The 27,807-nt window shown below is 45.0% G+C and overlaps 1 protein-coding gene across 2 annotated transcripts in view; it reads left to right on the plus strand.

Annotated features, from left to right (window-relative positions):
- The first annotated feature begins 11,594 nt into the window (after nucleotides 1-11,594).
- Nucleotides 11,595-27,807, plus strand: part of PRICKLE1 (prickle planar cell polarity protein 1) — a 135,302-nt gene continuing 119,089 nt past the window's right edge. Inside the window, exon 1 of one of the 2 annotated variants that reach the window (XM_085653055.1) lies at nucleotides 11,595-11,911. The gene's annotated coding sequence lies outside the window, so the exon portion shown is untranslated. Of the gene's footprint in view, nucleotides 11,912-12,529; nucleotides 12,757-27,807 lie in introns of those variants that run through there. The other variant, XM_085653057.1, reaches the window with a different exon arrangement.

Here is a 27,807-nt window from a genome sequence, read left to right on the forward strand (position 1 = left end):
ATTTGCTCTTCCCGAAGATCATGATTTTGGTCTTGTCGATGTTCAGCTTTAGACAATTGGTTTTCATCCAGTGGGCAACGTTAATCATGCAGGCATTGAACGTGATCCAAGTACTGGGTGTCTTGTCTGTGAGGAAGAGAATGAGTTGCGTGTCATTGATACTGTGCGAGCCAATGGTGCTGGTTAGAGGGTTCATGTATGCATTGAAGAGGGTCGGGATCAGGGAGAATCCTTGCAGAACTCCGCAGGTGAGGTCTCAAGTGAGCGAGGTGTACGGTGCCAGGCTGACTGACTGGGTCATCCCAGTTAGGAAGGAGCAGATCCATTGCAGTTCGTATCCATGGATTTCAGTGTTGTGTACACGTTGGATGAGGATGGGATGAGAGACTGTGTCAAATGCTGCGGAGAGGTCTGGGAGGATGAGAGAGACTGTTTCTTCTCCATCCAGGGTCATGTGGATGTCATTTACGGAATCAATAAAGGCAGTTTCAGTGCTGTGGTTGGGTCTGAAACCAGACGGAGTGGTATTGAGGGGTTGGTGGTCACTGAGATATTCAGTGAGGTGTCTGTTGAGGATTTTCTCTAAGACTCCAGGAACACTGATTAAACCCTTGTTAAGACCTGCTGCACTGTGTGAATGCATCAAGTATAATTTGGTTACCTTGTGACCGTCAGAACCTCAGTATCGTAAATCTATAGTGCAAAAGGTTCTGTCAGGAGTAGGATAATTACTTTAAATATATCATAAACATGTGTACAAGAACGTAGGACACACCTAGATTGATGAAATCAAAAGGTATTGTATTTAACAACTTAATTAATTTTACATTTTACAGTTTGCTCTGGTAGACATGTAGTCAGGCTGTCACGAATAGCAAAAAAGTAATTAAATAAGGAACAACGCAACATAGATTAATCTGTGATAAGGTGATCTAGTGGTGACAAGGTGCTTTAGGTGAATAAGATATATACAGTGCTGTACAATTGTATTAATACTGTTCATTCAGTAGACATCAATCTACTGACATCAATCCCAATACACTTGAATCTCCAATCCATACACAGTTCTGCTTTTCACGTAGGGTGGAGAGAGTATGGAATCGATTGTATTGGCATGTCGACGTTTCAACCCAGGTGGTGCGTGATTCAAGAGGAGTCACAGCCGGTAATTATCCTACTCCCGACAGAACCTTTTGCACTATAGATGCACTGTGTGAATGCAGCAAGGCAGCACAGCAGACAACTCCTAAAGAAGTGAAATACTGTCCCTGGTGGGAGGAGAGGATGTGTGAAAACAAGAGCATGCACTACATTGTAACTAATGTTTCCCTTCATGGGATTCTTACTTCAAAAACAGGTCATGTATTCATTTAAGATTAAAGTATGAGGATGTTGGAACAGTCCTTGACACCAGAATTTTCCAGCAAATCTGTGCACCCTCCCTAACTCATGTACATCCCATATTATGCTCAAATTTAGCACCACCAGAACGATCCTTAAAAATGAATTCAGTTTTAAAGGATAGAGACTAATTAATCAAGGGAAAAGACAGTGCCCAGCAGAACTCTATTAACCCTAAACTGAGAGCACTTCTGATTATGCAAAATCTTAAAAATACATTTCGTATGGCCTCAAACTGCCTTCTTTGTGAAATAGACACTTATAAACCAATCCCCAGCCAGTCCCAACAAGAAACAGAACATCATCTAGACACATCTTCCTGTCAAGCATCTTTTTTTCACCAGGGAACAGCCCGTACATGTCTGTGGAGACCCCTGTTTAACTGTCCACTGAGGCTTGATGGACATCACCTGTTCCCCAATTAAAGCCATCCAAACTAATGTACACTGTTAACCATTTAAAAGTTAATATTGTTAGAAGTAAAGTATTAGTCGTTAGTAGAAGTTTATGTACTATTACACGATTCTTGAGATAGCTCTACGTTAGATAAAGTAGCATCTTATTCATATTGGAATACATGATCGTCAAAAACAAATAGATTTGTTATCAGGACTGATTTATAAAGGACATTCAAGTTTTGATAGACCCAATGGTAGAGACTCAAAACTCTCTTGTATCAAGTTACATAGTGGAAAGGTTTTCTCTTTTGGGCCATGTGACTTCAGACTTTTAGTGATCATTGACACATGCAGTTTTTAAATTATATGATAGATATGAGTTCATGACTACATCTTCATGCTGAGACTACTTTATGTTATAGAAATCTTTACAATCAAAACTTACAGAATTTGCCCAGACACCAAATGTGATTGGCATAATGAAGTTAAAATAATCTTAATTACACAGGTCAACATAGGCATCATCGACCAATAAAGACCAATACATGGTAGGCTATCTTGAATATAAATTAAGGAAATTACAAGTCTATACCTGACTGTCTTTCTAAAGGCAGGGTTTCTGTTATGTCACTTTTAATGTATTTTTGGGAGGATGAAATGGTGTTAATCTCAATGGGGAGGAAGTGGGATCTGGGTAGATTAGTCCAGTGGTCATGCACTCAAGAGGATTTTGTTTAGGAGAGTCGATAGAATAGTGCATTAATTAAAGATCAGCTCGATATAAGACAATAGGCATACTCCTTGTAATCATCTAATCTCATTAAGTGCAAAGAGAAAGATCTAAATGAGCCCACCCTATTACTAGTCTCAACATTCTAGCCTTTGAAAGTATTGCTTTAATTCAAACGCCGATAAAATATTTGCAGTATTTTCATAATAAGCTGATCTCTTCCCAAATAACCCAACATACAAACTCATCATCATGCCTACATGCTTGAAAGGCTTGTAAGTCTTCGAAGCCAGATAAATCTCCACCCAAATATCAGCATGCCTGTCTTCATCAGATTTTAATTAAACCAGTTTAATCCTATGCTGTCCAATCCGGATCAGCTGTAATCTAACAACGGAAGTCATGGCACCAATTTTTTTCTCTCTTTCTTAACCTATCCTCTTGCCATTTTAAGTTTGGGAATATTTACACTAACCAGACAATTGCTAAACTCCTGTTTGTCAACAGAACAATGCTACAGAAAGGAAGGTGGTGAAGATATCATCACTGGGAAAGTTTATCACTTAGGTACAAAATGGCCTACTTGAAGCTGTGGTTGAAGGTATTTAAGATTTCCACAACCATGGGTGCCCTCCCTTCAATAGGTGAAGAAAACAACACTGAAAAGATGTAGAATCTTACAATTTATGATACAAGTATTATGTTCTGCTACAGAAATGACTGTTACAAATTAAATATTTCTCAAACATTCTGGAAAGCTAGTTTACCACAGGCATAAGAGTTATCTGTGTCGTATTTTCAGTTTATGATTAAGGACAATAGAATAGGATGAGAAATTAGGTGAAGGCATCATAACCCCTCATATGTCAAAGCTATGGTGATGTCCAATGTACATGAAAATTGTATTTCCATAATAGTGTATTGGATTAGATGAAATGTGGATGTTCATAGTGACTTTCTCCTGATCCCCCAGTGTGAGAAGTTAGGTGCTCGAGATAATCCCTTCTCTGATTGGTTGGACTTCATCAATGCTTTTAAATAGCTCTTCAAAGACCTCTCCTTCTCCCTGTCTCATTCTTCTGTCTATTTTCCCTTTAGCAAAGTCCTTGACAAATTATTTTTCAACAAGGTCATTTTCATTTGTAGAGACACCCAGCTGCCTCATTCTCCAGTACTATTTTCCAACCACCTCTAGCTCTTGTTGTGCCCCTTCTCCTAGGCTCCATTCCCTGCATTTCCTAATCTGTCTTCTAATCTAAAACTCCCTTGAGGTCCACAACATGCTGCTGACCTTCCCCTGGCCCCAAGTTCCATAATTTCCTTTTTCTCTGTCCATTGTTCACAATTCAACGCTCGCCTCTTCCCCAAGTCTGGAGGTTTCCTGCACATCCAGTCCACCAAATCAAGTACATTTCTCCCAAGCACATTTACTTCCTCTCTCTCCTTTCTGCTCTAGACATCCTGCCCCTGAAACAAGAAGTCATTGCTCCTTCTTAACAAGCTGTACTTCGAAACTGGCTGTCCAGAAAACGATTGGCTTATTCCCAATCTCATTTTATGCTAGAGTATTAGAGCATCCTGTTTAATCACCATTATGACACTACTTTGAGATTGTCTAAGCAGATGGACATCACAAACATAAATAGGATATTATATCAAACTGTTCATGGCACATTGAAAAATAAACTTCTCCAGTCCCCTACAATGGAACACCAAATGGTTTTCAAGTTACGTTTTTAGGGAGTCCAACGATCTAAAATCTATAATACATACGATCACTTCGCAAGAACCATTGTCAGTGATGCACCACAGTTTATCCTAAATTGATTTGGATAACTTAGCATTACTGACAAAGATTTCTTAAGCAAAGCTGAGAAAGATGGCTGACCATGAAGGAGCTCCCTCTAGAGGCTGCTAGGACCAGGGATTGCCATTGGTGTAAATCCCCAGCAAAGCCCTTCCTTCGCACCCTGGGAATTACAATATACTAGGAGGATCTCTGCCGTTCTCCCAATATGACCGCCAGACCTGATCCACCCGCACCTACCTCACTCCAGAATGGCAGAAGAGCCTGGGCGCCCTCACGGCAGCTGCTGTCACACGCTTACAAGCGTGCGACATGCTGTGCTGGACCTGGAAATTAGGAGAGGGATGCGGCTGTGTCCTTCGAGGTGAGCTTAACTCTGCCCCTTCGCTATCTGTGCTACCCAGTGGCCTGCCTCGCACGACTTGCCTTCACTGCTGCTCTAATCAGAGCTGTGGCACTTTGATCCCAGGGACCTCCGACCTTAGGACTATTGCATTTAGGGGAACTCAACTGATCTCCCTGTGCATTGTGCATGGCATCCTTCCAGTGCGGACCTCTGCATCTCAGGAGTGCTCATGGAAACTGCCTGGTTGGCCCCACTGCCCACATCTCTCAGCCAGTCTCCTGCCATATCGCTCATTTGTCTTCCTGTATTCAGCTGATACTTGTGCTGCTTATGAACTGCTAATTGGCATGATCTGTCGTGAACTGGTAATTACCATGAGCTGACATGATACAAGTAAACTGCCCCCATTTTGGGGTTCATTCCCTCTATCTTGCTTTCCTTCCTCCTGGCAACTATCTTCTTCTCTTATAATCTTCCCCCTGTAGTACTCCCACAAAATAAAAATATGACTTTATCCCCAGTCCAGCCCAGAGCTCAAATCTTAGGTAAACCACAAGAGGTCTATGTACCTAAGACAGCCTTGGAGCCCCACTTTGTGGCTAAAATATGAATGGCGACTCCCCTTGTATAATCCTCTAGAGCCACTAAAGCACAAGCGCTTGAATCAGCTCTCAGGTATCTAATCCTTCCCCCGACCCTTCAGCTACCCCTACTCCTCGAACTCTTCCATCATTATTCTATAACTACCCCTCACCAACCCCACTATGCCCTCACACATCTACATAATTGAAAGATACGGTCCCAACTCACACACCACCATCTTGGAGCGATATGATCCCAACTCCTAATGCATATAATTACCACAAAATCTCACAAAACACGCCACAAAAAACTACAAGCACAAACTCCTCCAGGAACACCCTGAAATACTAATATTTGATGAAGCCAACTTCGCATCTCTCTAACCCTCTCCCCTCCCCACTCATCAAAAATCTCAGGCACATCATCTCCCCTACATGGTCCAAAATCCTTAACTCCTCCCTTTTCAGTGGCTCTATGCCAACCTCCCTTAAACTCTGACAAGTCACCCCCTTCATCAAAAAAAAAGAAATGCGGACCTGAATGACCTTAACAATTACAGTCCAATAACTAACCTCCCTCTCCTTGCCAAAACCATCAAAAATATGAATTCTCTCACAACTTAACAACCACATTGGAAAATTCAACCTGTATGACACCTTTCAATGTGGGTTCAGGAGAGACTGTAGTATGGAGACTGCAATCCTGAACATTAGGGGTGACTGATCTCTAGACAATGAACAGGCATGCATTCTAATCCACGTGGACCTCTCTGCAGCCTTTGATATGCTCAACCACAAAATTCTTCTAAACACCCTCACTCAGCATGCAGGCATCAATGGTACTGTTGTTCAGTGGTTCGCCTCATAACTGAACCAACAATCCCACGTAATCAAACTAAATAATTCTACCTCACCTTCAATTTAAGTCCCACAAGGAGTCCCCCAAGGATCAATCTTATTCCTTGCCCTGTTCAAACTTTATATTGAACCCCTTGCAACAATCTTGAATCAAGTCAAAATTTCCTACTTCCACCTCTATGCAAACGACACCCAACTCTACATTAAAATCTCTTCAACCAAAGACATCCATCACCTAAATCACACCCTCTACATGGTACAATCCTGGCTGACTCACAACCACCTAAAGCTTAACTCCGACAAAACTGATTTCGTCCTCATCCAACCTAAAGGAAAGTCTCTTCCCATCCACAACTGGCTTGACAACCTAACTGCACTAAACTGCAAACTTTCTATCTCTAAATCCATTAAGCCTCTTGGGATTACACTAGAAAAAAGCCTGAACATGAAACACCACATCCATGCCTCAACAAAAAGTGCCTTGTTCTCACTGAAACTCTTAAAAATATCAAACCCTTCATCTCCCTGGAAGATTTAAAGACTGTAGTGCAATCCCTAGTCCTCTCCGAACTAGACTACAGTAATGCAACAATCACGGGCTCCCCAAAAACCCACCTTATTCCTATAAAAGCCACACTCATTGTAGCAGCTAGACTCCTCTTGGGGAGAGACTCTTTGACGACATCACTTCCACTCTCCAAAAACTCAACTGGCTACCAATTGATGCGAGAAGTATATTCAAAACAGCCTGCTTGACCCATAAAGGTTTCTACACTGAAAAACCTATCTACCTTCGCAAATAAACTATCAAAAGCTGGCCAAAAGAGACCTTTGTGAAGCTTTAACACCTTACTCTTAATTCCACCCAAATTCAAGAAAGAAAAATCACTCACTCGTTTGTTCCCTGGGAATGCACCTAGAGTTTAGAATGCCCTGCCACAGGATCTTCCAACCACTTAATCTTTCCTACACTTCAAGAAAATCCTCAAACTACTTCTTCTCAACAAATACCTAACCCCTACCTCCTAAAACATCAACGTCCTTGAATACGCATCTTCCCCGACTCCCAGCGAGCTTGAACATAGCTACCTCTGGATAGAATTGTGTATTTAACCCTCTTGCCCCTGTATGAAACAACAATCACTACCTCTTAACTATTTCATACTTCCACTATACCACCTACTGTATAGTTGCATATTGTACACTGCATCATATTTTTACCCTGTATTCTCTCTTATAAAGCTACTGTGCAAACTCTGTAAAGCACTCTGATACCTTTGGGTGAAGTTCATGCTATATAAAACACTTCAGGAGGGGCTGCGTGTAATACGACTTTGCGATGGCAGCGCAATGGCCTCAAGTAAAGAAATTGGAGGGATTCACGGGAGTGGAGCCACAGGTGTGTGCTCGGACGGCGTAATAACCAATAGTCGATGAATGCGCCTTGCTGCTCAGGGGGTCTGCCATCGCAAAGTCGTATTACATGCAGCCCTAAAGTGCTCCCTGAAGTGCCCCTTGATCCTCGACCGGCCAGTACCGCATATCTGCAATGGCCAGAGCCCCTTCTGAGCCCAGACGTTCCCGCATCTGGTGTTGTCACACCCACAGTCTTGTGGCAGGCCCTTCGGACTCTCCCAATTATCTTAGGCACTTATATACAGGCATGCTAATATAATGTCCTGAAGATGATCCACGCATTGCTCACTTGGATCGAAACGTCGTCGACACCTTAAAACGCCTCATGCACTAAATGTGATGTCATTATTAACTGTGTAGAGACGTTACTTGCGATTTGTTTCTTAAAATTCATACTACTTGTCAAAGCAAACCGTAAGCGTTACCTGAGCCTCGCTTAAATGTTCTCCCTATTTTATGTTTGTATGTTTGTGTAGTAGGATGCAGGCTTGTGTCCCACTTTTCAATATTTGTGTTTAAGATTCAGTCATCTTGCAGCCCCATGTCATGTTTATATCCAAAAAACTTGCTGATAAATTGAATATTGAACCTCTGTCCAGCTGGATAAGTTAACCAATACAGCACTGATTGGGTCTGTATTCATTTGTTACTTCCTATCCCTACCTCCCTAGGTACCATTGTAGCACAAAATAATTGATTCCCTAGGTCCCTGGCTGACTTTACTTGGGTCCCCTTGTTGTTTGAAAAGATGAATCTTAAACATGACACTCATCGTGTTAACTCATAGGAGAGAGCTAGAGCAGTTCCGCCATTGATTACCCTGGTGGTACCATTTAAGTACATACAGTTCAACATTCTGCACCAAAATTGTTTGGCCATCAAACATATTGGCAGGATGTTTTATGGTTTGAAAAACGAATGTGCCAGGTGTGATGTGAATGAAGCCGACTGATATCATAGGGTCTTGGACTTCATGCAGATAAGGGAATACTGGAAAAATATAATATCAACGGTTGCCAAATTAACAGGGAAGGTCATTGCTTGCATACTTGAACCATGTCTCCTAATTAGGTTACCCAGGCCAAAGAAAAACAAAGCCATTAGCAATTTATTTAGCCTGCCTTTTGTTTTGGCATAGGATGAATGGCTAAGTCTTGGAAATAAACTGTAGTTTTGCAACTGTCAGTTTGGTTAAAAGATTTGGTAAAGTAGGTTTAAATTATCAAAATATTCAACCAATCGAAAAAGCAAGCCTGCATAATGTAACACACGGGACGTGATTCTTTAAGCTTTTGCCAGCAAGTCCAATATTTTACCACTGTGATCAGGGGCACAAGTGGGTCTCATAAGTTTTCTCAAAGTTTGCATTCAACTGGCCAAACAAGGGTACATGACCGCTGATATTCACTGTGTTTCACTTTAAATCTACACTTATAGGTTTTGTTATGCCACGGGGCTCACTTGCTTTTGAAGGACATATATGGGGTATGATAGACACAATCTTAGCAGGAACACATATTTGTCAATGTGGACCACTCAAATGTGACGATGAAAAGATCAGTTTAGTGTTACTCCACCTTTAAGACCTGTTAAACCAGATCTACAGGTAACTGTGTAGTGACCACTGCAATAGACAATGTTAATGTGGATTATATTGTTTATGTATTACATTTTGTTTACTAGTTGGCAACAAGATTAGCCAATCTTCAGATAAGTAGCAGAAGATAACTTCATCCAACAAAATGCTTGTGTGACTGTGCTGCTCTGTACCTGTGTAAAACAATCAAGATTCATTTTTTAAAAAATCTCCAGTCTTTTGTTTTCGTTAATGGTGTTGTGTGAAGGCTTTGCAGGGTTTGCTTCGTTAAACACAACACAGAACCCATATTTCATCCCATGGCCAGGGACAATTTCAAAGAAAAGGTATGGTTCGTTCAGGACAAGTGTAACAGTCTGTTAGAGAAGGATCTAGGAGACATCTATTGGGCACTCTTCTTCAAGCTGGGATTCCATTCATAAGCAGCAGTCGCAAGCAAGGGTATGGTGGCCCTCTCTCAGGCTATGAGACCTAATGATGGCGTTTGGGTTGTGTTACCAAGGTCCTTGTATTACTGGAATAAGACTGTCTGACCTGTCTACTGGTCAGTGAGCAACTACAAATGTTGTAGATGATGCACTCTTCAGATGTGGACTGTCCTGCCATACTGAACACATGGTTTGTGTTGGTGTCATATGACTCCTATTTATCCAGCATCACAACATCAATATCTCGTTTAGCTCAGGTGATGACCACAGCTACATATCAATAGGTTCACAGAACAAATGTGAATGTGAAAGCCCCACTACAGACCAATATAGGAAACAAAAGACAGTAAGACTTCTTGCGATTAATAAAAATGTGTTTATCAAAAAAGATTTGTTATTAAAACTTTGATGTTATACTCTAATATCTGTGGGCTGCTCCTCCCCCAACCATATGAAAGTTTATGCGGAGACCAGTGACTTGCACCCAAAAGTATACATCTTGGGTTAAGCACCACCAAAAGTCATGCGTTGACTAAATCACTGCTGCTCATCACAGTTTGATTTATTTCTTCAAGACTGACAATCTACTAGACATCAACTATTTGGCATTTCGCCCAACTTCAAGCCTGAAATTGTTTTTTATGTCTAGCTTTCTTGGTCCTTATATGCTTTCTCACTCTAACAGCATTGTTACTGTTGTCCTAACTGGACTCTCTTATGTATTTGATATGCTCAACTATTCCTACGTTGTCCCCTGATTTTAAGTCTCTAAAATTGGGGCTAGCATTCATTCATGGAATGACTCTTTCCTCTCAAACTTGAGTCAATAGTTTAACCATCCAAGATTCACGCTCCTCTGTAGTGTTGTGCAAGCCTCTTTACTATCTTCCCTCTTGTCTCTTCTTCGGCATCTGTCTCCATCCTCCAGCCTTCGCAATCCACCTCTTCCTTTTCCTCTTCCACTTCTGTGTGACCAGCAGCCGAACCCCCAGAGATATAAGGGCATCCTTGTCCAACTGCACGAAGGCAATTGATTTGCTCACTGATGGAGGGGAATCATCTCAAGTTCAGTGATGACAAGGCGGAATTTGCTGTTTTAAGCCACCAATCAGAGTTATGGAACCCTTCGTCCTGTAGCCAGAGTCTACCTTCCTTTCGCTCCTTTTCCTCTGAGAAAACAAACATAAGATAATGTCTGGATGAGAACCTAGCCTTTGCACCTCTGGGAGACAGACCCTGTTCACACTGGCGTCCTCCTCTTCCTCCTTCAAAGAATAATCCTACTCCACCTCTCTCTACCTATGTTGATGTAGAAAAATCCTTCATGTCCACACCTGGCCTTTCGGGGAAGTTTAAGACCTTGCTGTTCACATTACAGTGTTTAAACATATTCAAGTCATGTTATCATGTAAGCAATGTATTGCCCTGTATATATTTTCCTTCTGTTCGTTTAATGGCATCTTGTCCTTAGCGCCAAGAAAGCAACTGCACTATTTAAGTTTTCAAAATAAATTAAAACAATATGCTGGGACATAAGCACAAACCAGTTCACAAAAAGATGAGAACAAGTAAACTAATTTGAGCAAAATTAAAAATGTTACTATTGGTGTACGCATTATTTTTTATTTTCCATGTCAAAGTGGAATAAAAATGTTAATAACTTCTGAAAGCAGAATTGTCATAACTGCATTTGGTTAGGGCAACAATGCCACACAGAAAAACTGTAAACGTGTGTCCCTTAGAGGACTTTCACTTTCTGCATCAATGAGCGCCAAATGCCAGATAACATTCCTCCTGCTCATTTTCCTCAATACGCTGTTATCTGATTGCACAGAGCATGCACACTAGAATCACACAGGAATCCGCATAGCACGCAGTCTGTAAAAATCTAACCCAGACCCTGAGCTCCCCCTCCCTGGACCGCCTGCAGCACTGGAGCCAATCCCACTTTTCTGCGCCCATTCCAGGTTTTGCGAGCAGGATGGGAATGCCAGCCCTTCTCCCTAATGGGCCAATCAGCCCCGGAGAACGCGCAGATCATTTTACTGCCTTGAAACTAGTCTGAAGCGCAGCGGTGCGGGGGGGAGACTGAGGCCAGACCCGACCCTGTGTGCGTCGCTGCTGCAGGCGGCTTCTTAAATGTAGGTGGACGGGAGGACTGCCTCAGCCCCGCTCCTCGCGCCCAGCTCGAAGACGGGAAATGTCCACAGGCTCCGGCCAGCTGTGAGGGGGCCCGCGAGAGGAACGGAGCCCGCGGCTGCGCGCGGGACCTTTCACGCGCGCGCCTTTAATGTGCCCTCTGTGACCGGGGATTTTGTGCTGCGTCTTTCCTAGCGCTGTCGTTGTAAGGTAAGTGATGGGTTTGTGTAATTATGTGTGTGTATATATATATAGCTAAATATAAAGAAAAAATTGGTGATGGGGTAGGAAAGAGATCCGTCTTGGTCTGCGCTGGTGGAGGGGGTGTGGGGGGAGCAGCGGAATGCAGGGCTCCGTGTGAAGAAAGTCTCATGAGACTTAATTAGTTTAACGGGGGCCAGGAGGCGACGTGTAAATTAACCAGGGAGAGGAGGGGTCGGGTCTGACTTACAGCCCTGCAGGCTCAGCTTTGACAAACTCCCAAAAGGTCAGACAACATTGTAACAACTTTGCGTTGTATCAACAGCAGCTCAGAGTAGCGGAGCTGCTTCGTCTGAGCTGTAGGTGCCGCTTTAAATCTTCTTAAGGGGCTCCCTGAACCCACAGCCACATATCTTTCTATTTTCTGCACCCCATTTCACCAAGTGTTTTATTTATTTATTTATTTATTTTGAGGACCCACGGGTGGGTGAGGGGGATGGATGCACATTAAAGTGGGAGCGGCTCGGTTCCCGGCTGGATTCGGGATTTGCACATGCTATGCTGTTTAACGACCGCCCTCTGCTCCAAGCTGAGCAACAATATAATTGGGTTCGGAGAGATAACTATAACTTGTTGCAGCCGACTCCTAGAGCCGGCGCGAGGGCAGGCAGGGCTGTCCAAGCCCCGCACAGAAAAACTGTGCGGATGGCAATTTTCGTGTGTGCGTGCCTCGAGTGGAGTTGCGGTGCTAAATTTCGACACTTGCACGGAATCCCGCTGCAGCACCTGACCACAAATCGTGTGATTCTGGGAAAAGTTCTGTGCTTTCAAATATGCGTCGTGTAATCTAGGAGGTAAGATATGCGTCATGTAATCTGTAAAGCATGTCTGTCAATGCCATGAAACATACGCGAATATGCACACTTTACAGACTTGCCTCGTGCTGTATTTAGGTTTATTTCTGTGTAAATGTAATTTCCTTTAAAAGTGTGTCGAGGCTTGGTGGCAAGCCGGGGGCTGAGCGACGGGTGAGAGTTGCAGAATGTTTGCCCCATCAGCCTCCAGATGTGTGGGCTCAGCTGTTGCCTGTCACTTGGGTGACAACTGGTCCTTTCCTCGGTGAGCCTGTGCTTTCTTCATTATCCTCGTCTAGGTGTCAGTGTTTCTCTTTCCCCCCCTATTATCCCCAGTGTCCCAAGGACCCGTGGGAGAGGGCAGCCGTGTTTGGCCAGGCTCAGACCTCCACTCTCTGCAGACTTTACTTTTAGCTTCGAGGGCAGCAACTGCGCCCTGAAGGCCCCGCCAGGAGGGACTGCGCTGAAAGGGCCACGCGGTATTTGCAAAGCCTTTTCTGTCAAACAATGTTCTTGCCACCCCGTGTGCTAAGCAGGGAGCCGAGGGCTGAAACTTAAACAACCCACTCTTATTTTTCGGCGCCTCTGGTGGGAGGTACAAGGCCTGGCCCAAGACAGGAATCTGCTCTGAGCCCCAGCTGGGGACTGGTGAAGGAAAACAAGGTGTGCTGTGGGACCAGGGTAGTTCTTAAAGTCACAGATGGGGGAGCCTCAATGCGAGGGGGAGGGGGCTCGTTCTATGCCCTCCACCGGTAACAAGCGCGCAGAGGGCTCGGCCTCGAGGCGCTGGAGTCTGCCAGACATCGAGATCTGCCACGTTCTCACAGCAGAACATCATTCTGCGGGTCCAGACCAATATGTAAATACATAGCAATGGAGAAGATGTAGCCGTATGGTTACAGCTGCCGCCTTTGGAGCTGGGGAACCGGGGTCGAACCTCGGCGTGGACGCGACATCCTCTGAATCTGGGCAAATCACTAATTCTCCCCGCGTGTCCTTGTGTAAGGTTACTGGTGCTCACGTAAAGCGCTCCAATACCTTCACGCTAAATCTGCAAAAATATATATATATATATAGGTGCCAGCACGGGGAGCTGTTGAGGTTAGAATGGGGGCATACTAATGCAACTACACCCCCGCCCCTTTTAAGTAAGGGGTACTTCAGAGGCCTCAGACTAAGGGAAGGGATCTGCCACTGCCCCCTAGCTGGGGGCTGACCTAAGCTAACGGGGTGCTCGCCGGCACGAGGTTATCTGTAATTGTCAGAAACGCATTGGGGTGCGCTTGCAGGTGCACTGTTTACCCCTAGGATTTCCAGGGCAATCGAGCTTTTTCGCCAGATTAAAGCGAAGATGCGGAGGCCGGCTGGCCACGCCCCCATCAGCCCCGGGTACCAGGGGCACGAGACACGGTTGAATGTAGAATGTGTTGACAATTACACTTGTGTCAGTTATCAGGAAAGCCGCTTGCGCCCTGCTCGGTGCCTCGGTTCCAGCAGCGGCAGTCGCCCCGGGTAAATCAATTGCCTCGTAGACCATTTTTCCGCTCAAAGGAGAACGGCAATTCATTCCGCCGGTGACAGATCCAATCAGTTCTGCCAGCAAAAGCCAAGGCTGCGAGAGCAGTTTATCGTGTTTTATATTCAAGGGTCCTGGAGCCGCTGCCGCTCTGAACCACGGAGGGGGCTGGAATGAGCCCCGCGGGGTCACCCGCGTGAAATGCAGTGTCGTCTGGGAGGAAGGAGGGGCGTGCGGGGTTAATAGCTCAACTATTAAAACGGGAGTCAAAGGCGATGGGGGGGGGGGGTCATTTTTTATTCAAAAATAACCCTATGAAGAACTAACCGAAGGAGGCTGCAAACCTATTTGTAAAAGATGAGGGAGGAGGGGTGTATGTGACTTATGACTTAAAGACATGAAATAGCTTTGTCATTTTCTATTTGTATGCTTCCATCAACCCGTGAGAAAAGCGTCATTTTTTTGTTCTGTACACGTAAAATGGGGTTACTTTAGCATGTGATGTCAGTGACGCATCGGCAGATGTTCAAAAACAAGTAAGACAGCGATTGGGGCTGTTTTTACACTGGGCAAACAGCAATAAACCTGTCTTTTAATGAGTTTTTAAGTCAAAACTCAAGGCTTTGTAAAAGCAATAATAGCGTGGCGAGTGTCTGCATTCCACGGAGGCTGCTTATCAGGGCGTCTGGCCCTGGAGCCTGCGAGGCCCTTTTCTTGCAGAAGGACAGAGATTGTATTGATCCCTATTAATAAAGCTTGAGCCCTTTGAGTGGCTCTCGAAGCGTGTGCCTTTTAAAGCCCTGGCGAGCTCAAGTCTGTTTACTGCCGGGTTATCCAGGTTACTCGGCAGTAATGTGTAACCAAAAAAAGGCCCTTAGCAATAACTAACGTCATTCTGAGGCAATGGTTGGCGGGAGATTGGGAACAAGGCACAGCTTCTTTCTTTGCGTTTGGTTGCTTTTTCCGATCGTGAGTTTGTGTGGCTGTGTGCGTGTTTACACCCCTGTGGCGCAAAGCTGAGCATCACTGTCTTAAATCGAAGTGTTATGGACTTGTTCAGTCGAGTATGCGCGATTTGTCTCGGGGTGCGTTGGAGATTGAAATGTTTCGTTTCCCATTTTCCGTGCATTCCAGCCCTGAGCTCGGAGTCCCATGGGGGGCGGCCCGTGACCTCTAAGTATCACCAGACGCAGAGCAAATGCTGCAGAGCCAGGTCGGGGCACCAAACGGAAGGCCCAGCCTTCACGTAAGGCCGGAAATGCGTACGGCGCGCGCATTAGGACATTATTGCTCTCCTCTGAAATGCTGAGATAGGCCTTTCCTGCTCCTAATAGTAATAACAGCTACTGGTAACATAAACGCGCATGCGCTGGATCTTTCAGGGTGTTTTATGCCGTTATTGTGTCTTAGTAACCTAACTCCCAGATATAAGTTACATACATCATCCTTTTTGGCCCCAAACCACAGGGACCCTTTTACCTAAGGAATGCCATCGTTTAGCAAACGCCCGTTTATTCAGATGCGCTTGAAAACTTTGCGAATGTGTGGTGTGATGTGTAAAGTTTTTGTGATAGAATGCTGTTTTTTAACCCTCTTAGTGCTGCAAGTGAGGATTAGCAAAATATAAACATCTGTCCGTTTTACAGGTAGTAAATAATCACCAGGTGTCTGTCAAGGCCGTGTCATGAGTACATGCTGTGAGCATGGCTGTTTTCTGCTTAGTAAATGCTTCTGGTACTCTGAACTGGAGAATGTAGTGTGACATTACTTAACGCAGCAGCAGGATGGGGGCGTTGACTACACATGGTCTTGTTTTGGCACTATTTCCTGGAGTACAGCCTCCCCCCCCCCCCCCCTCCCCCACACCCCTTATGGAAGATGGTCGCATTCAGTTTCTGAAGCTCTGTCAAACCATGGCCTCTCATGAGAGATTGTCCCCATGTGCCTGCATACTCGTTATAAATCAAACCAGGTACCTTTAGGTTGACAACTGGTCAGTACAGTTACTTTTTGTTTCCCGCACACAAAGCGACTGCCACATCCTACCAACTTATCACCCCGCCACTTGGTTTCACTCAAAATAACTGACCATAGGTGAAAGCAATCTTTCAAACAGCTGAAGGTAGGAATTACTTTAGGCCCGTCTATTTACCATAGTGTTTCACATAGAAATTGTGCATTAGAATTCAAACTTAATCCAGTGTGTGTCTCTTATACCCCAGGTTCTTAGCATGTCCTTCAAGGACTATTAACTGTTACTCTCTTGTGATCTGTCTTATTTCACACTGAAGAATAATTTTCACTTATGGATGTAGACGATTGACGCACAAGCCATAAAAACCACTCCAGGAAAAATTAGAATTTCTGGAACTTTTATGATTCATTTGTTCCTTTTGATTTGACACATTTGGTTAGAGCTGCATGGCTCCCTGTGATTGCCGGTCATTCAGATGGGTGGCAAAGAAGCATCAGTTTTCTAATTAAAGCACAAAGGCACCCATGATACGTGCCAGAGTGGTGGCTGCTCCCGATAACTCTCCCTGTTAGCAAGGAAAAGTTGTCTGGTGTTACTAACCTCTGTAGTTAGGTGGTAACATGGCAGTCTCTGAAACGGGCTGATGTCAAGTCTGGCCAAAGTCAAATGGGTTAGAGAACCTGACATGCCTTTTTCTTAGCCTCAACCATAAATACGCTCAGTGCCAATGCAGTGCAGTGCATTGCCCCTCTTGGGGCAGGGACATTAAAGGAGTGTCTGGTCCGTTGCAGTTAGCTACCTAGAAACCTTATGCAAGGTGCAGTTCCTGCCAGTTTGAAACCTTTGAAGCACTTTGGGTACAGCAGTATTAAAACATGATGATGTCCCAATTCAAAAGTGTACCCCCCCCCTACCCCATCTCCCATTTTGTAGGTCTAATGTTTTTTTTTTTTTTTTAAACCTGAGAACAAATCCTGACATCATCAAGTTCTGGTCACGTGATAAACTGACAGAAATGCAAATGTCCATTAGATCCACCAACCTTTGGATTTGGTCGGTCCCGCTACCCTACCTTTCGTCCTGGGTGAGCCACGGACCAGCCTTGAAGCCAGAGGGTTAGGCACTGCAGGCAGCCCTACCTTTTGTCAGTTTCCTTGTAAGAGGAAGATGAACTTCTACACAGTGACCCGCTGGCCTGCAAAGCCTCACCCCTGAGACTGTACTCATTTCCCCCAATGGGAACCTCCAGAGCTTGGAGTTCTAGTGGTAAGTTTTCCTAGGAAGCTCGAGGAAAGTAGCAACATTGGAGATACATCGATAGCACGCGCTCGTGATCCGACAGCACGCGCTCATTATCCAATAGCACACACGTGTGGTGCAAAGCCATTGGGGCTGAGGATGTAAATGTCATTATCTCTGAGTGGTGTGAGATGTTCTGTCTTGCAGAAACCATTGGTGAGCCTCATCCTCCAGATGCAGATTTTCAGTCTGTGATCACAATTGAGAGTGAAACTAGCAGCCAATGCCTGTACCCTCTGTCCCCTGGAATAAAGAAGTGCTTGGCACACATGCACTCGCGTGCCGCTGTCCTCTTCCTGGACTGGTACCCACACAAGGTGGAATCGCACTGCATTGGTTGAAGAGGATATCTATCCCACTGTTCATGGGAAGGCTTGCAATGTGCTCAGACTACTCTCAGGACCAACAGCCCTTTTCTGGTATGCCAGCACATCTTGTGCCAATCGTGGTCCCATTCAGATGAGCGAGGGTTAAGCCCTGTGACTTGTCATTGCACCTGGAGAGGTCGAAATGTACCACTGTCTAATTCTACATACGGCATAACTGAAGTACCTGAAAGTCTGTCTTCCTGGATGCACTAAGCACGCAAATCAAGCATGTTTATAGTAGTCTGAGTATGTTCACTTTGTTGGTTTTCGCTGTTGAAATGCGAGCTGTGCTAGCCTCACTTTTTTGTTGTTGTGCGTCTTGCCACAGTTGTACTCCCCAAGTAAAAATCTGATATCTAGTTCTGTGAATGACCAACTATCTTGTGAAAGTTGTGTTTCTGAGAATTAGCGTAATAACATTATTTTAAATAGTTTTTCATATCTGGACTGTGACAGGACAGCTTTCAAACATACCTTTTTCTAAGAATATTATGTAGCACAGGCTTAGGGCCCACCCCTTTCAACCACTGGCTTTCAACAATTAGCCTCTTTCAGCTATTGGCTTGAGATTTTGTCAGCCAATTGCAGTACTCATCTCTTACTCAATGCTATTGGCTATGTGAGTATATCATTCCACCTCAGCTTGAATGCTTGCATTAAACAGCGTGAGGGACTACTTCCCTGTCAAGCCCTGCTGGCTCCTTCTCATCTTTCTTGATCCAATAAAATAATGCTCTATGCTTTGACACATTAAACCCAGACCTACTGGGTTTGCCAATGCTCGTCTCTCATCTTCATGCTTTTTCTGGCTAGTAGGAAGAGTATCCCTTCCTGTCTGGGCCTATACCAGTGCATTTGGGTTACCCTCTTATCTTATTCCAACTGGCTGTTTACCCCAATACCACACTGCCAGTTCTATGATGGAATAACTCGTGCAAATACCACGCATGTCTTTACAATGCAGCGGTTACAACGCAGTACTGTTAACACGCGTTACCTTTTCCACGCATGTTTTTACAATGAATATGCCTTTACCACACCTGCCTTTACAACTAATTTCGTTGTAAAGGCATGATTGGTAAAGGCATATGCATGTTAAAGGTTACGTGTGGTAATGGTACCAGCTTTGTAACCGCTGGCACCCGCCAAAGCTCCTCCCACACACCAAGCCCTACACACCACCCCCAGCCCTCAAAACCATCCCACTCCCAGCACTGAAACCGGCCTCCCAGGCATAAAACACTCTAGCCTCTCGCCCTGAGCCCTAAAACCCGGCCCCCAGCTATGACAACTTCTCACCAGGTTACATCTCTATCGCTTTGGCGTACCAACAACTTTTTTTTTCTTCAAATCTTCAACACCTCCCATCCCCCGGCCATTCGCTCAGAGTCTAGAGCACTGACTCCCTTTGCCATGCATACGCCTTTACAATGAAAATCGTTGTTAATACATGCGTGGTAACACCAAGCGTGGCAACGGTATGCTTGGTTGGGACCGCATGGTAAATGCTGTCCCCCCCCCCCCCCCCACTGCCATATATCACTTACACATACTGGCTAGGAGGTCAATAATTTATTATGTTATATCTATATCTAGTAGCTGTTTAGTTCCATGTAGAAGTGGCTCAGTACAATCACCCTAGCATGTCTTTTCATGGTATTTTCGTAATTATTCTGAAAAGCACTAACATTATTCTTTTATTGCACATCATATAACTGTGGATCGTTTTTGCTTTTTCCAAATCGTAACCGCATATTTTAATTTGGTGTTGACTTCCACATAATTAGGTCAGGATAGACCCTTTCAGCCAGAGCACTTTTCATAACTGTTCCTTGCACGATTCTTGGTAACCCAATTCGAGTATATGTAAAATTTAGCCCCATTTCTTTCTACTTATTAATACATGAATGGTCATCATCACTGGTACTATGATAATGTATTTGGTTGGATGTTATAGTGCTGTCACCTTTTTAATCTGATCTGTACAGTGTTCTGATGTATCATAGGGTGGGGAGTGGCAGGAATCTAGTTGTCCACAGGGCGCGACCTCCATGAGATATTCCTTACTTGCTGCTATCTAGTCAAAGGCTCAATAATAAGAATTCTCTGAAGAATAAATAGTTGGTTTCTACCCTCCTGTTCAGATTAAGAGCCTTCCCCCCACTTTGGGCCTTGAACCTATAGGGTTTGGCCTCTGTGCTTTGGTGATGGGGCGTCATGTGTCTGACTGGAGAGTCTTGTTTTGAGTGTAGTTAAAGGGATTGAGAGTGGAGCTGTGGGTACCCTGGCATTTCCTCAGTATGCTATAAGTGCCATACGGAGAACTTCAAAGCCAGTGAAGAGTAATAACTGTTTCTGTTATAAAGGGCACACACGCCATTCCATTTGTAGACCTTTTGACAATTGTATTGTACGTGGGAGCAATGATCGCCTCCTTCACTGGAGTGAATGGTTGCATATGTAGTTTTAAGCGCCAAACCAGGAGGGAAGTCCTTGTTTTTGTGCCCCTAACGCACTGGGTGTGGCCACTTTGTATTTCAGGAGTAATTTTTCAGTGATCTGTGAGCTCTTGAGAAGAAATAGTTGGAACCAACAATTTTCACAAGTTATATTACATTCTGGTGATGTCATGGCAAGCCTAACTCTTCCCCCTCCCCCCCCACCCAAAAAAACCTTATCTGATGACTTCCGTATTTGCAAAGACTACACGTTTTCTCAGAAAGCTTAGCTGAGCATGAAAAACGCAGAGCCGTTCCTCCAGGGGTCCCTGATATGCTGTTCTGTGCTCTTTGTGCTGGTTTTGGGAGTGCATTAAAATCACTTATCGCTGGCCCCTCTTGGGCTGTCCAATGATCTTCAAAATAGATTGACATATCTGTTTTTCCTTGTGCTATTTTCTTTTTGGGCAGGAGGGGTTTTTGAAGGCCTGCAGGCACATTTGTAATGTCAGGAGATGGCTGTCCAAGCCAAGAAACACACAGGATGAAGTACTCTGGAGTATCTGTAAGCGAGAAAGTGGTTGTCCCGTTCTTCTTCTTCTTGGCATGAATCCTCTAGTTAAGGGTTGGGGTGAAGGGAGATGTTCCAGCTGACATATAAATCCAAAACCGAGTTTTTTTCATAATGGAATTTGCCCTGTGAAATTTAATAGCGTTCTAGTACTACACAACAAATAAGGAGTAAAAGCGTCTTTGAGTGACAACCCGCAGGGTAAGACATGACCGTGAGTCCATTCCAAGATGGAACCTCGCGCGCAATGATGGTCGCGGGAGGCAAGCTCGAGACACGCACGAGAAACGGACCTTGAAACCAAACGGGCACCACAAGCCGGCACCGCGAGCCGGCGCAGTAAAGTGCTCGTGGTTATTAAGCTATGTTGTCCCGTCTTGGAGGCTCCCTCGAATTGGTGATTTGTGGCACTCCGTCATCCCATATGCTGTATTTGCATCCAGTTTTCTTCTTGGGGAGTAGGGAGGGGGGTGGGGAGGTGGCATTTTCCCGTTGAAGGCCTTCTCAAGATTTGTTGGAAAGGAGATAGTGCGTTTCAAATCGCAGACAGACCCTGGCGCACACCGCGTGCTTCCAGCCGCCATTTCCTTATCTGGGGCACGCATCCCACAGCTCACAATTACGGGCCTCTGACTCCAGCAGCAGTTCTCTTTGAACCGGGTCCAATCGCGCAAATTATTGGCCGCGCAAACCATGTGTTTGCCAAAAAGCATTTCCAAGGGCATTACAAGAATTCGCCTGTGTTCATTTTCATTTCAGTAAAGGCTACTTGGTTACCAGTGGTGTCTTTTTTTTCTTTTTATATCACTGGTGCCATGTTATTTTTTTGTTACAAGTTGGTCTCCGTTTATGAATGAGCCACAGATTCGAGTCCTAGCATTATCAGGCCAGGTTTGGAATCCTTCATGTGTATCGCTGTAAATAAAGAAGCTAATGTGCCCATGGAAGCGCGCCACGCTCTCATGCCAGCTTCTTAAAACGAGTAAAAACACAACATTGTTTTGAAGGACATCTATCTGCAGCGCATGTTGCCTGTCTGGAAGCTAAATAACGAATCCCATGCTGCTGAACTTTCCTTTTAAGCCACACTCTAGAATAAACTTGTTTTAAGAAGGGGCGTGCTAAACCATTTTCCTAGGTAAAACCTAAATCCAGAGAAAATTACAGCTACTGCAGTCAAAATACATTAATCTTCAAAGAAGGGCTGTGCGGGTGAGTGCGCTGCACGGGTCTCCTCCCTGTCGTATGGCGCTGCACCTGCATGGTGCGAGGGCTGACATCTGCCCTAAAGCTTGGTGAGTAGAAGCCTCCTGCCAGGTTTTGCGCGCGCGCTACAAAGAATATATTTGTTTTGCATCTGAAAAATGATGTACCAATGCAAATCCTTAAACCTCCAGACTGCTACAATTTGAGGGGCTTGCATGCATCTGCCATTGATCTATTTTTTGAAGTTATGTTTCTAGGCCTCTCAAAATGTCTATTGTCTCAATAGAGCGTTTTGTGTTTCTCTGCAGCCTCAGTGGATAAGTCTCGCCGATGATGAAGTGTGGTTTCAGGGAGATGTTGCTGTGTGTAGTTTTTTGGGGGTTTTGCATGGCTAGACGAGTATACTGCTCATAAGAGGTTGCTGTTAGTTGCTGCATGACTGTGAGAAATGCTGCTGGTTGTTGCATGGCTGTGTGTGGGGGATGCCTGAGGTAGATGCTTTGTGTTATGTCAGGGTCAGGCCCGCCTGAGAGGGATTAAGGCGACCTGGCCTCAGTGTGGTTCCACCAGCTGAGCCCACCATGCCAGCACCTGCTCTCATTCGTTACCCATTTGTTAAAAAGCACAAGGCTTTTGCGTCTGTAGCTGTGGAACCTTTACACCAGTCTGTCATGCTACATGTAAGCTGCTTCGATTGCAGTGATTGGGTGGGCTTGATTACAACCCAGAAAAGCATTCCGCCATCCTTCCGCTCCTTCAGGGTGCCCAGGGCTAGGGGTCTGTGCTCGCATCCACAGTGCTTTCTTCGTCTGACAGTGAGTACCTTGTTAAGCCGCACATTCAGTTATGATAAAAATAGGGAAAGACATACGTGGCAGAAACATTTTTTGTAATCATTATAATGTCACCCTCCGCCTCGTAAGCCCTACTGGGTTTGCTCTTTGATCTGACTTGGTGTCCATTGGGTGAACAGGCGTGGGGTACTGTAACCTTTCTGAGGTAAAGGCAGGGCCTTAAGTGGAGGCAAACAGTGTGGGGCGGGTCTCTACAAGGGGTGTGGCCTATATAAGTAAGGGTGTGGCTGAAACATGTAAACTAAATGTGTGATTCCTTACAGTGTACCACAGGGCTGGAATCTTGGTGCAAGATTAAGTAAAACGTGAAATATAAAAAGAAAATAGACCACTGGTATGGATTACATTACTGTTTTTATATTACTTGTTCAGAACTCAGTGTTATTTGCCAGTAAAGTTAAGGAAATTGAAAAGGGGTCAGATCGGGACCCGTTTCAATGTCCCTTTTAAATCACTACTGGGACTGAGACCCTGATGACCCGCCCCACTTAAAGCCCTAGGTAGAGGACAGTAGTACTGCAGTACCTTAGGGGCAAAGAACCACGCTACTACAACTGACCTTGGCAGAGGACTATGGTATTGCAACTGGCCTGGAAATGGGGGTGGGGGAGCTGCAATCGGTCTGGGGTAGAGGACTGGATTAATGCAACTGGAGTGGAGTAGAAGCCTGGAGTAGTTTGAGTGGCGTGGGTTAGAAGACTACGGTACTCTACCCAGCCTGGGTAGAGGAGTGGGGTGCTGCACCAAGCCTATGGTGGAATATGAGAGTGCTGAACGCAGGCTGAGGAAGAGAACTGTGGAACTCCAACAAGCCTCAGGTCTCTGCTGCCTTTTTGCTAGGTTCAAGCTTTAGAAACAAAATTGCCAGGGCTCCTTTGGGTTCCCAGTCCGGCCCTGCACCCCAGTTCTCAATTTGTAAAAGAACGAGGGCTGATGCCCAAAATTCTCTTGAGAAGCCTGTAGCAAATGCAATTAAATGTTGGTGAGCCCAATACTGAGGATGTGTAAGCTAGAAATGACTTCATGACTCGTTAATCCATACCAGGCACTCTCTGTCCACGCGTGCAGGTTCCTGCATTCTCTTTTGTGATTAGTTTTTCAAACCTAATTTTCCTCTGTTTTTCTCCTTTGTTTATTTTTCCCCTCGCTTGCTCCTGATAAATGTCTGATGCAGAAAAATAAGTCCCAGTCTCCAAAAATTAGTGTCAGTGGTCCCTCACCAGCTGAAATTAGGCACTGATGCAGCCTATGGGTAGAATGTAGTCTAGCAAACAGTTTGGGATGGAGTACTGGGGTACTGTAGCCAGTCTGGGTAGAGTACTTCGGTACTGTAATAACCCAAGATAAACGATGGGAGGACTGCAACCAGTTTGAAGGCAGAAGTCTGGCTACTGCAAGTAGGTTGGCGTAAAGGACTAGCGTACTGCACCCAACAAGGACTTCGAGGACTGGGTGGGGTTCTGCAGTCAAGCTCTCTTCATCAATATAAGCCACTGAAAATACCAGCCCTTCTGCTTCGTTGGAAGGATTCATAGCAGTAGCGGCTGCTACCAGACGGGGTGGCTGGTGGTGTTAGAGGAATGTATTTTAAAAAAAGGACTTAACTTTAATGGCCTGTCGCAGCCTCTTCTCAGTCTTCATCTTCCTGTCCCGACCTTCAGCACCCAGGCTCCCCTGAGCCAATCACAAGGCTGCAATGCAGCATTGTGATTGGTCTGAACCCTTCGGACTGGAACAAGGGAGAGCCTGTGCATGTTCCTCACCAGGCTGTGTAATGCAGCCTGGTATGAACATGCAAAGTGCGCATTAACTGTTTGGCCGGCCCAAGAGGGCCAGCCAAACAGTTCATGCGCACTTACGGAGTCCACACCACTCCTCCCCCACTCTGGCCAGCCCCGCCCTGCCACTGACTGCAGTAGGGAAAATAAAATGATAATATTGATATGGTATAATTTTATTTTTCCTTTTGATCAGTGGAGCGACACTCCTCCGCCTTAGCGGAGGAGTCGCCACTGATTCATAGGTTGGCATCTACTTGCATACATCACCATTTTATTTATTTTTGCATGTTTTACATAAATGCAGATCTTATAGGTCCTAAAAGGGACATTATTCACTATAGGTTGCTTACCAATCAGACAAGCGTTTGATCATCTTCTGCAAATGTGAATCACATTTCATGGAAAGAGATTCTGGCGAGGAAATGGCAACCACCTTCTTTTTGAACCTTTTCTGCTTAATGGCCATATTGCAAAGTTAATAATAGCCGCCACCCCTGTAGCCAGTAACAGGCTCCCTCCCTGAAGGTAATAACATTGGAGACCCATATCTGCAAACTTGGATATGACGAAATGTTCCAAGTCTGCGCGCCTGGAGGTGAACTGCTGCAAGCAGATGTTTATGTTTCATCATATACAAATCCTTAAGCTCCTTCTATAGAGCTAAACAGCTTGCCAGGCCACAGGCCAACAAAGTGTCCTCCAAGTCTGCCAGGGTTTCACATTCACCAGACATTCCAAACACATTGTACTGGAAACAAACTTGGGACTTGGAAATCTGAAGCTTTATCTCTGCTATGTACCGACCAGCCTCCCTGGCTCCCCGAGATGCAAATCCTCATGAAACGCGTCCGTGCGTTGATGTGCAGAATGCATGGGTGTCCAAATTAGGGCGCCATAGGTGCCACATAAGAGGGAGACCACCTTCAGAAAATGGCGTCCTGTGCAGAGCGCTCATTGTGTTACATCTGTCATCTTCTGTAGCCTGGCAACAGCAATGTCTATGTAGCCAGCAAAAATGTGGCAAAGTATGTGAGTAATGACGTACGGCTGGCTTATGCTGCTGGGTGTGGTGCTGTGGTGATTGGTCGGCTGAATTATTAGGTGCTCGCCGTTTGGGTCAGCAGTGACCTCACCCTGTCTGACCTCCCATCTTCCTCAAGGCTGCTAGTGCAGGATTCCGTATGCGGATCCCTTTGGAGAGTATGGCCTCGACATCTGCGTTACACTACACGCCTGGGCCGGAAGGTTCGTGGTTTTGAACTACACTGCGCCTTTGAAAGGCAGAAACAGCTGCAGCGCTACATGCCACTTTTATGATGCTTCTAATTACCATCTTGTGCAGGGGTGAATGTAATTCCAGAACCTCCTAATGTGACGAAAACATACCTCTGAAAAAGAAGTCCGTGAGATATAATTAACTTGCAAGTATAAATATGTCTGAAAAGAAACCTTGCACTGTTGAACCATAGCTAATTCCAATAAATCAACATAGTTCCCCATTGGTTCTGACACATGTTAGCAGGTTGTCTAAAGCTGGCCGACACTGATGTAAGAATACAAGAGTTGTGAGAGGGCCATTGCTTGTGACCCATCTTTTCGTGCACATTAATTATGTTAGGAAGACCTCTCTAGTGCTATACTACCGTTAGTACCATTTGTAGGACTTTTCAGTCCTCTGGAGGTCATTCGCTAGTCTCAAGGATTCTGCCTGGAGTCTGTTTTCTGATTGTTTGAGTTGGATCAATCAGTAGCGTGGATATGGCCAACAAACAGTTTTCGTGTATGTGTGGTCATGTGAGCCGAAATTCTTAGTGTTGGTGGTGAGTTAGGGTGACCAGATCCTGAGAACTAAAAACTGGGACATTTTGGAAAAATAGAAGAGGGACTAACACTTTTCATCCACGGAATGGCACAGAATGACCGCTCTCACAAATATAGGATCACAGAAGATGCATTAAGAAAATAGATCAAATGTAATTTCTACAAGTAACATCATACCTATTAATTAAATTGCTTACTTATAACAGCTGCCTCTCATTGTTTTCAGTTGACCCCCTCTAAAAACCGGGACATGAGTCAAAATTGCCGAAATCGCCGGGACAGCGCTTGAAAAAATAGAACTGTCCAGGCAAATCCGGGACGTCTGTTCACCCTATGGTGGGTGGAACCAGGGGTCCTTCTGCAACTGTGTCTGGGGTAATTGAGGGTATGGAGTATTTTCTAGGATCAACCTTATGCCTTCAAATCAGACCAGCAGTGGGGTACGCGTGGTTTAGTGTATTAAGTCTTGTTTTATGAAGGTTGGAGTGCTGTTACCAGCCCTGTAAGTTCCACTTCTATGGGGCCTCTAACATGTGTTGAATGTGCGAATTATTCTGACTAATGCGTTCTGTTTGCCACTGTGATAGTGTGTTTTTTTTATGGCTGGTAATGCTATGAACTCAGTAGTACCCTACAATGTGGACTGAATACACTGTGTTTAATGTGTGCTCGGTGTCTAATCTGTTCTATTGACTGTGTCTGTAACCATAATGAAGTGGTTGCCATAGCGCTGGTGTCAGCTGGATCACGCCCATGCTGGTGCCAAAGGCTTTTCAGGGTCCTCCTACTTTGCAGCAGCCCTGCTTGGCAGTCACCGCTTTTGAGCTCTAGACATATTTTGTCCTTTAAGCAAGGTAAACAATCTGTTGTGTTTTATTTATTTATTTTATATAATAATTCTGGGAATCCTAGTTGGATGTAGTTGAATATCTTGGGCATAACAAAGACAAGAGCCCCATTTAACCCATTCCGCTCCCTGCATTCCCTCAATGCTCCTCTTATCCATGAACATCCAGAGACCTCTACCGCCTTCTCAAGGATACCAACACCTACCTTGCTCAGCTTCCTCACCCCCCGTGAAACCTCGAGCGACTCCACTGCATCAGTCTTTACACCCTTGTTTCAGGGAAGAGGGTCCAGCGGGCTGTGCTCCCTCGGAACCTAAAAGCCCTGTCCCCAGCCATGCGTGTCTAGTCCCTAATGGGAAGCCCAGCCTTGCAAC

The sequence above is a fragment of the Triturus cristatus genome, chromosome 4_1 (genome assembly GCF_964204655.1).
Source record: "Triturus cristatus chromosome 4_1, aTriCri1.1, whole genome shotgun sequence".
Lineage (NCBI taxonomy): Eukaryota > Metazoa > Chordata > Amphibia > Caudata > Salamandridae > Triturus > Triturus cristatus.